Source organism: Bubalus kerabau, chromosome 10 (assembly GCF_029407905.1).
Source record: "Bubalus kerabau isolate K-KA32 ecotype Philippines breed swamp buffalo chromosome 10, PCC_UOA_SB_1v2, whole genome shotgun sequence".
Taxonomy (NCBI): Eukaryota; Metazoa; Chordata; class Mammalia; order Artiodactyla; family Bovidae; genus Bubalus; species Bubalus kerabau.
The window spans coordinates 106,399,069-106,409,128 of NC_073633.1; the positions used below are offsets into that span (position 1 = coordinate 106,399,069).

Below are 10,060 nucleotides of genomic sequence, written 5' to 3' on the forward strand. Positions count from 1 at the left end.
GTCAGAACATTTCAGAGTTTAAAGAGATATCTGAGGTTACCTAAAATGTAACCTTGTATAATATACTAAAAATTACCTCTTCAAGTAGGATTCGCTACTGTCTGAATTTTAAGATGCTTGGGAAAGATTGAAGGCAGGAGGAGAAGGGGACGACAGAGTATGAGATGGTTGGATGGCATCACCAACTCAATGGACATGAGTTTGAGTAAATTCCAGGAGTTGGTGATGGACAGGGAGGCCTGGCGTGCTGCAGTCCATGGGGTTGCAAAGAGTCGGACACGACTGAGCAACTGAACTGAACTGAATTTTAAGATAAAGTGCTATCTGCAAAGGTAACGAACACACACTCTCTTAATACTTGGGAGTCCTCCATTACCAACCTCAGCAAGGTCATGGTACCTTGGACAGCTTTGAGTTCCAAAACAAAGTCCCCAAGAACACTGGAGAGTGCACGCTGACTGGAGGAGAATCGCTGGCCTGCTGTAATGCACACGCCATGCGACAGCCCTGTTGGTTCTCTATGACGGGACACACTCCTCCTTCTTTGAAATGCAGGTGGGAGGAGGAATAAGATAGCTTTCCACAGCCCAAACGTGAAAACCTTCATTCAGCTCAATTCAACAAACAAAAGTTAAACACAATCATTTTATCTGCTACCACAGCCAACTATTTTGTGCCTATATCAGCTTCATCTTTCTAAGGGAAATATCTTCTTTAAAAAAAGAAAACGCTTCAGCACAAATTGTTGGAAGATCTGTGGCTTCCCAGAATATCGATGACTTTGATCACCACCTCCAACCCCACGCGGTTAACAGAAGCATAGTGGAGCTAATAGGAGCCTGCAGACGGGAGGGCCTTCCCTGGCGGCTCAGACAGTCAAGAAGCCACGTGCAATGCGGGAGACCCGGGTTGGATCCCTGGGTTGGGAAGATCCCCTGGAGAAGGGAATGGCTACCCACGCTGTATTCTTGCCTGGAGAATCACATGGACAGAGGAGCCTGGCGGGCTGCGGTCCATGGGGTCGCAAAGAGTCGGACAGGAGGCTATGCCTTCTACTTCTGTAAACTCCCCAGCTGCGAAGCCCCCAAGAAACAACGCAGGGAGGTCTGCTGGGGCCCTAGAAAGCACAGTGCTACCTCACTTGGCCTGCAGACTCTGCTCCTCCCTTCCGTCACCACGCACATGCGCAGCACGGAGATGTCAAAATTAGTGGAAGGGAAGGGGATCCCTCCAGCCGCCACCCCTAGAAACCTTAGTATTTATGGCCTCCGGGACGTACATAGGGGGAGCCAACACTGCCATTTCAGTAAATCTCATAACAGAAGAGACAATCCGAGAATATTTGATGATATTCAAATATTATCCGCGTGTTATCATTTTCCTCAACACTCAAAACACCACTGTGACTGCCAAGCAGTTTACATAGCTTGGCAAACCTTCATTTCATGAATGACACTTAATATGAAATCATCTTCACTGACACACAGGAACAGTGATACAGCAGATCCTGGGGTGGCACCAGAATCAATCCACCGTCCAGGACGCTGAGAATCCACTCGTCTCAAACACCTCCACGCGCTCCCGTAACTTCTAGGAAAGGAGGCCCTTTACAAACCTCCTCTGCCCTCCCCTCATCGCAGGCACAAGCAGGGCTCTTCGGGAGCCGGTCCAGCCCGCTCCGCACAGAACGCTTAGCAGAGCTGCTGTCTGCGCTCCTGTTCGCTCCCCTCAGCACAGGCACCCTCTGCAACTGTCAGGGCAGAAGTTACTTCTCTCTTCAGCTCAGAAGTTCCAGGACTCTGCAGGCAGTTCCCCCGGGCCTTCCTTAGAGAAGACTTGGGGCATTTTAAAAGCAGTGGTTTCCCAACAGCTCACAGGGGTCCCAGGCTCCCAGGGCACAGCCCAGGAGAAGACCGTGGCGCTGGGTTCCCGCCAAAGCATTTCTCTTTTTATTCCACTCACATGTTAGGGTCTTGCATAAGATTCCATTTGGTGCCAAATACAAAACCAAAGTGATGTCTTAAAAAATGTGTGAAAACCATTGCAACAGGCGGTCCCCTCCCCGAGGCTCTCTTAATGCCCTCCCGGCCGTGCCCTGTGAATGGAGGCTCATGTACTTCTTTTCCTCTAAAGAACCTCGCCGTTTCCTCTTTCAAACTTCGAAACATGAATTGAAAGGACTAAACATATTTATTTATAATATTCAAAAATTAATCCAGAGGTTTGCACAACACATCTTTTCAAGGTGATGATTTGTTTTTCTCATATAGACTCTAGCCTGGCTTTGACTACACCCCCACCTCAAATTCCAACTCTCCCATAAACCGTCAGCAACAGAGGCATGTACCTGACATTTAATCTTTATGGATTTTACTGTTACAAGCCAAGAGAGAAATGAAGCTGCCTCTTTCCCTTTACCTCTCCACAAAACTGGCATTTGATTGGTATTCTGGGCTAATTATTAGAAATTTGGCATACTCATCAAAAAACGCCAACTTCAGTCAGTGTCTATGTATCTGACAACTGAAAATGAACTGGAATTTTATTGAACATCTTGTTAACGTGTGTTGGTCAAATAAGTTGTACATAGCGGTATAATGATCAATTTTTCTAATCTCAAAGCCAAAAATAAATGAACAGAAATGCCAAAGACCTGAAGTAATTTAATTGTACTCCTCAACAGTTCATTTAAAAATGAACTGTTCTGAGCAAACTACTTCACAGACAATGGCGCATGAAGGCAGATTCTTGAAACTAACAAATCCCATTCATTTCCTTCAGTTTGTAAAAACAAGCAACTGACAAGTTTCCTGCCAATGAACATAGTTGACGATAAGAAAGCTCCTTACAGGAAATCCTTTGCTAAAGAGAACAGTTGTGCCATTAAGGCATAACTTTTTCACCAAATCTCAATCAGTTAAACATCTGACCACATGGGATCATGAAATACATGCTAAATCACCCCCAATGATGCTGTATTGCTTCTAATGTCTATATTTCCTATGACATAGATGCAGGGTAGTAAGTAAATACTACAGTACACTTAGGATTCTTTCCACCTCCTCTCCCTGCTCCCCCTCTATGCAATTAGTTGATGAAAACAAGGGAAATTTTCTGCTTGTTTTTTTTTTAAAGATCAAAGTGTTAGTTAATTGAGATTAAAATTGACCATTTTCAATTAAGATTAAGCCATACAAAGCTATAAATCATCATGACCGTAAGAAGGATATTTCTAAATGAATATCAAGCACTTCAAGATTTAAAGACCACCATGGACAAGATTAGAAAAAAATGTAAGAAGTGTACTGGCTTTATATTTACAAGCTTCAATGTCGTCCCCCAAAGTCACAATTCAGCCTCCTTGGCTAATGTCTCACTTAGCAAAGTGAAAGGGGGAGAGCCCCAAACATTTCCCCTTTCTTTCCTCTGCTCACTAAAACCACCACCAAGACACTGACCGTATTCCCAACCCTGAGCTAGGGAGCCTCTCGATTATCCTAAAAACTACAGCACTCTTCTCTAGCCACAGAAAAGGAAACTTTTTCTAAGTTAACGGAATAATAATAATTGGAGTTTTGAAAGAGCTCTCAATTCTGTGTAGGAGTGTCCTTCCCCTGCTCGGTTACTGAGAGCACCCTTGCTTATCCTCCCCAAAGCACCAGATTCGTCAACCATCCTGCACAGGGAGCCTTAGAGCAAAGCTCCAAAATGTCACAGTTCTTTACATTCAGTTGCTACAGTTCAAGTTTGAAGTCTCTTGCAAACAGAAACTCTTCATTATACTGTCCCCACGTGACTCTTCCGCCCCAGGTTTACAGCCTAGTCTTTACAGCTCCACAAAGAGCAGACACACGAATCAGCTTGCTCCCACAATTAAGTGATCAAATACATGCTTCTCGGCCTTCCCTGGCACAACTCTGAGGTAACAAAATGCAAAGTACCGTGCTTTCAGCCCTTTTCCTCACATCTTTTCAATAAAAATACAGTTATGAAATCCAGGAGACTGCGTTTTTGGTTGTTGTTGTAAAATGACCTTGATTTGACAGGCACGGGCTCAGGTTTCAACAGATGCTGTGGGAAAGCTTACAGAAGCCAGCATGTTCTCCAGGCATCTGTGATGACATGCAGGCTTTTTTTTTTTTTTTTAAGTGGTGGTTATGGCAGTGTATGTGTGTTGGGGGGTGGGGGGGAGGTTACTCGTTTCAGTTTCCATGACAACCATGTCTCTACTCATCGGTTATTAGATACCATCCACTTCCTGTGTCTAAATTTTTAAGCCAATCAGAAAAGTGTTTATACATTTAACAACTTCTGGGACGGTCTTTCTGTAATTGGGGTGTTTCAAGCCTCAAATGGAGTTGTCCCCCGGCCTTATGTTTCTCCTCTTATATAGAACATTTCACATTTACCAACTCACATTCTTTTAAGGTGAGGGATGCCCTTTTTCTTGAATCTGAAAAGCATTCTCCTCAAACCAGATGTCACGATTTCTTATGAGTGCACAATGATTTTGATTGTTGGCTCTTCATGCACTGCCTTTTTCTTTCACTGTTACAGACTACAATTTAGAAATTTAGTGCATGATACATGCACAAGACACTGACATTATCAAAGCAGAGACACAGTTCAGCACCCTCCACTGATGGAATATCTAACTCTGCAGATCCGAAAAACGGTTAGGAAAAATTATTCTGAGTTGAATAACTTTGCATTCTACAACTCCCAAGCAGAAATCACCGAGATCGTATTGTAAAGCGATATGTCTACAAATGCAAGCCAGTAGCTGATGTCTGCAAAGAAATTTGTCACCAAAATGGCCTACTTTATCTGAATAGAAGCAACAGCAAAAAACTAAATACCAAGGTGTCTCAACCCAAGTGCACCCGAGTTAAAAATCAACCTTGCAGAAATCTGGGCCCGAGAAGGCTACTCTGAAATTACAGCATGATTTTCAAAGACGGTTTGGGTGACTGTTTCCCTAAGTCTCCATCTAACTGACCAATCGGTGTGAGAGCAGAGTGGGCTGCAGTCTTCCGAGCTCTGCGCTCTCCCCTCTCTCAGGCAGAGCAGGCGATCAATGAAAAACAGGGAACAAAAGGAATATAACAGGATGTCTTCCTTAGCGGAGGAAAATGATTCCCTTTTTCCTCAATGAGCCAGTCCCACCCAGCCCAGGACAGCTGCACATGGGAGCTCCCCGCAGACCAGACCTTGGGGCTGAAGCACATTTCACATTTGCAATCCTGTGTCCCAACTGCTGGCAAATGTGTCACCTTTAAGCATATCCTGTGACAGAGGGCTCCCCGAGCCCAACCAACTGAAACTAATAAATAAATTAATAATCCCACCATGAAAAGCTGCCTAGAAAGACCGCGTTTTCCCTTCCCCAAATGTCAATCGGGCAGTATAAACAAAGCATGAAAAATCGTCTCTCCAGCCTCCCCAGCCAGGAATCATGGTTTTTCTCCGCCAAACAAGGCTTCTCCAAAAAGAGAAATATTCTTACTGCCTTCAAAGGAAACTCCCGTCTGTAGATGTCATATCAGGATAACCAGTTACAGTATCTGAAAAGAGGTTTAAACTGCCCCCACGTTTGACACTGTTTATAATTGATAGCGAAACAGTTGAAACAGCAGCGCTGCAAACGCTGCCAGCAGAACTCCACATTTAACGCGTTAGTTCCTTGAAAATAAAAGTAATGTCTTGGGGAGCCCACAGAAGTAAAGACTCAGAAAGTAATTAACGGAATTACTGCAATTATTTGATCATTTTAATAAATTATCCATTTGTCTGCTGGGGTTTTTTTATTTTTTATTTTTAAAGTGACTATCCACACATTCCTGAGAAACTTTTTTTTTTTTTAATGAACTTACTTTTGAGACAGAACTAATGAAAAATATGCAACTCGCCGTCCCCCGGATCTCTCCCATGTGAAGTGCAGGCTATAAATTCATCCGAAACCAGCTGGGGACACGGGGGCGGGCACCTTAGAAAGAGCCCCGGGCGCCCCCAAAATGCAGCCGAGCCCGAACGGCGAGGGCGCCCCGCGACAATGCCGAAGCAGAGCAGGGGCTGCGGGGGCGGGAGAGGGGCCCCCCCGGTCGTTACCTGCGATCGGCCGCGCGCCCCGGGCTCCTCGCGGCCGCATCGGGGGGCCGCGGCGGCGCTGGACTCGCGGGGGCCCCGCCGCCGGGCCGCGCCGTCTCCGGGCCGAGCTGCCGCCGATCGCGGCCGGAACCCGGCTCCAGCCCGGCGCCCGCCCGGGTCGGCGGCTCCGCGGGCGCGGGCCCGCCGGGTCCTAGCGCGCGCCGTCCGCCTGCCGCCGCACGTCCGTCCCCGCGCAGGCCGAGCCGCGGCCGCGGCAGGTGCGGGCGAGCCGGGCGGCGTGTCGGATCCCCGCCCGGGACGCCGAGAGGAAAACAGGGGCGCCCGCGGAACGCGCGGGAGGCGGGTGTTCGCATCTGCAGCCCCCGCCTTAGGCACCGGGGGGTCCCCGGTTCTCGCAGTTTCGCCTGCTGCACTTCAGACAGTCTACATTCAGAGTGTGAGAGACCCTGCGGGGTCAGAAGTGACAGGTTTCAAAAACATAACGCCCCCCCCCAAATTTTTTTTAAGATCGAAAATGGTGTGTTTAAGTTTTAAACAGTTTTCCAGCTATTTTTCCCCCCAACGCGTCCTTCTGCATTTTGCTCTTACTTTATCATGTGCTGTTTTAAATAACAAAGGCCCATATGGCTAAACACGTAGTCATTTGATTTTCAAAAGACCTCAAAAATTGCATCAGAATATGCACTCATGTATCTCCTAAGAAATCAACGAGCAAGAATTAATGGTGGCATATGGTGTGCTTCGTGGAGGAAACTTAATTACAAATTAAAACAAATGCAAAAATTCACAAATTCACTAAACTGAAAGTAAGTGATGACCCTAGATGTATACACAAATCAGTTTATGTGCAATTAGGGGAAATGTAAGTTCCAGATTCCTCTAACTGCAGAAAGTCTGTTGACAAGAAGAGATTTCCCTCATTTGCTCCCAAAAGGTCCTTCAGCACCCGCTCAGCACAGGCGTTTCCTGGGGCCCACCTGGAAGGCAGCTTTTAAACTTGCAAATGCTCATCTAAGAGGACAATTCTGTTAGCTCGCAATTCAAAATAAAAGTGCTTTAGTTTGAAAAGCCTGTTTAAAAGGCTTCAAGACTGGGAGCTTCCTTTCCGTCTTTGACATCACCAAGTTTGAAGGTCACAGTTCTGCAAAACTGCTAGTAACAATGCTACCGTGGTTTGACACCAAAAGGAAAAGCAAATACGTGTTTTCTGAGTTTCTATATTAGGACCTCAAAAAGTCCCTTCGAAAATTACTCTTGCCCTCCTCCTTCCCAGTTATAGCTAAATAAATGTAATGTAAGATTTTTAGCATTAATTAAACATCAAAGGCAACTTTTCTGCTGCCTGATGTCCACACAAAGAAATAGTTGTACTATGTCACACTTGTCCATCTTCAAAGTCCTCCCGCAGACATCTCATGTAATCCTTACTCCACTTCTGTGATAAAACAGACACTATAATCCCTGGTTTTCAAACAAGGAAGTGGAGGTCCTAAAGAATACAGTGACTTGTCCAAAATCACACAGCTGGTCCTTAGAGCAGCTGAGATCCTCAACTAAGATTCCAGCATTTCCAACTGATTCCTGCTTTTTCAAGTGCCCACCTGGCCTCCCAACTGTTTCTCTACAAACACGATGGAAAATGAGGCATCCGAAACACAGGTTCCTGTAGTCACAATTTCTTACCTGTTGCAGAGCAGCCATCTACCAGAATGGAAATAAGAAGCTAGTTGCAAAGGTTTTCATCTCTGCTAAACGAGCAAGCTGACCGGTCAGATTTCTGTCCTGTGGCAGACCAGGGCACCCTGGCAGACTGAAAGCTCGGAGCCTGGGGCTAAGCAATGCCCCTGTCACCCGCTGGCCTTTTCACACTTATCAGAGGCTGGCTCCACGTGACACGTGGAGGAGGGAGGTTGCCTCAGTCCCAGCACTGAAAGTACACAGGACCTCTGGAACCTCAGAAGTTTCCGATTCCAGGTGGCCTGTTGGAGAGAGTCTGGCCATCCTGTCCGGACCCGGTGACAAGCGGGGCGTGACTTCTCAGCCCTCCTGCGCCCCTGGGAAAGTCACCAGTCAGGTCTGTTTGTGGCGCTCCACTTCCTCCTCCCCTCCACCGAAAGGAAATGTAACTTCTCTGATGATGGGTCCCAAACCACCTAAATACCAGCCAGGTGAGGGCAGGGTTCTTAAAAAATGATTCTTTCCTTTTCTTAGGCAGCCCATAAGGAGGCGGCTAGGCGTGGCTGAGTCCTTGGAAGACGTGGACTTGGAAGGATCAATGCAAAACTTACTCGGTGAGTTCGTCTGATTCCTCTGTTGACAACTGGTCTAGGGACTTCCCCAGCAGTTAAGTGGTTAGATTTTGCCTTCCAGTGCCAGGCGTGTGGGTTCCCCTGGTTGGAGAACTAAATCCCATATACCTCGCAGCCAAAAACCCTGAGTATAAAAAACATAAGCAGTACTGTTACAAATTCAATAAAGACTTAAACAAATTTTTTTTAATTAAAAAAAAAAAAATGATCTCATTATAGTCACACCATCCACTGCGGCCTTCAAATGTTACACGCTAGGCCGAAAGTCATCTTAGCACCAATAGGAGGGGATCAGAAACTGGAAAGGAAAGCTAGTGGCGAGCAGTCCCTCAAAGCCAGAGCGCACCGGAAGATGGGCTGGTCAGGAGAAACACGTTACATGTTGAAAACCTCTCAGCAAGGCACTGTTCTAGGCTCTGAGTATACAAAGTACAGAATGCACCATACAGAGCCTCAGACAGGCAAACAGTCGCAGGGCGGCGGGGTAAGTGCTGCAGGAAAACCGCGTTACAGGCGATCTCGGACAGCCTGGGACTGCGGCAGCGTGGAGCAGGGCTCGGGCTCCCAGCCAGAGATTGGGCTGGGTGGTGGTGGCGGAAGCGCCAAATCCTAGCCACTAGACTTGTGATCAGTGACAAGAGCCCTGGGCCTTTGGCTTTGCCAAAAGGAATTCCCACAAAGACAGGAAGTGGTGAAACAAGTAAAGTATTTATTAAGAGGAAAAGAGCACAGTGTGTGTGGCTAGGCGCATGGGCAAACTCAGAGCTCCTGAGTTGAGCCCTCGGGCAGTTTGAATTACTTTTATGGGGTGTTTCTTCTGCATTTCCTTTGGCCAATCCTTTTGATTTGCCCGGTTCACAATCTGTATCTGGTATATCTCAGAATCCCCCCAGGGCTTCCCTGGTGGCTCAGATGGTAAAGAATCCACCTGCAATGCAGGAGACCTGGGTTCAGTCCCTGGGTTGGAAGATCCCCTGGAAAAGGAAACGGCAACCCACTCCAGTATTCTTGCCTAAAGAGTCCCATGAACGGGGGAGCCTGGTGGGCTACAGTCCATGGGGTCAAACTCAACTGAAGCGACTTAGCACGCACTCACAGGATTCTCCCATGTGTGCACACGCATCTCTTAGCCAAGATGGATTTTACCAAAAAGGCATCTGGGTAGAACATCCCTTGATATAAGTCTCCTTTGGCCTCCAAAGAGCCTTTCTGCCCATGTGTGGTCAGGGCAGTCTGCTGACTTCGAGAACGAGAAACATGTGGTCTAGGCAGGGCCCAGCCTCCTCCCTTAATCGTCCTGCTGTTCTTGTCTTAGAGTTTCAGTCCATAGGGGATACATCTTCTATTGCTTTACCCTCTAGGGTGGGGCTTATCTATCCCCTGCCTCACAGGTACCTGGTGATCAAATGTCAGTGGTCTCAGTCTTAGACCAGCTCAACTTCAGAGCCCGTCTCAGCCTCGCCCTCTGCTCTGTTTTGCTAGGAGCTGACGCTTGCAAGCCGAGATTTACAGAATCCTGGGCCAGGTGGCTAATAGCTAGATATGGCCCATGAGCAGTGTTGGAGAAAGAGTGGAAGGTGGGAGAAAAGTTAAGGCCAGAGAATTTCTTCACCTCCCTCTTTCCTCTGACAGCATCTCCAGCT

General features: G+C 47.0%; 1 protein-coding gene across 6 annotated transcripts in view; it reads right to left on the minus strand.

Annotated features, from left to right (window-relative positions):
- FOXN3 (forkhead box N3) overlaps positions 1-8,137 on the minus strand; it is a 443,834-nt gene extending 435,697 nt beyond the window's left edge. For 2 of the 6 annotated variants that reach the window (XM_055538859.1, XM_055538863.1), the window contains exon 1: positions 6,109-6,288. The gene's annotated coding sequence lies outside the window, so the exon portion shown is untranslated. Of the gene's footprint in view, positions 1-5,873; positions 6,074-6,108; positions 6,290-7,791 lie in introns of those variants that run through there. The other 4 variants (XM_055538862.1, XM_055538871.1, XM_055538872.1 and 1 more) reach the window with 4 other exon arrangements.
- Between the last annotated feature and the right edge of the window lie 1,923 nt (positions 8,138-10,060).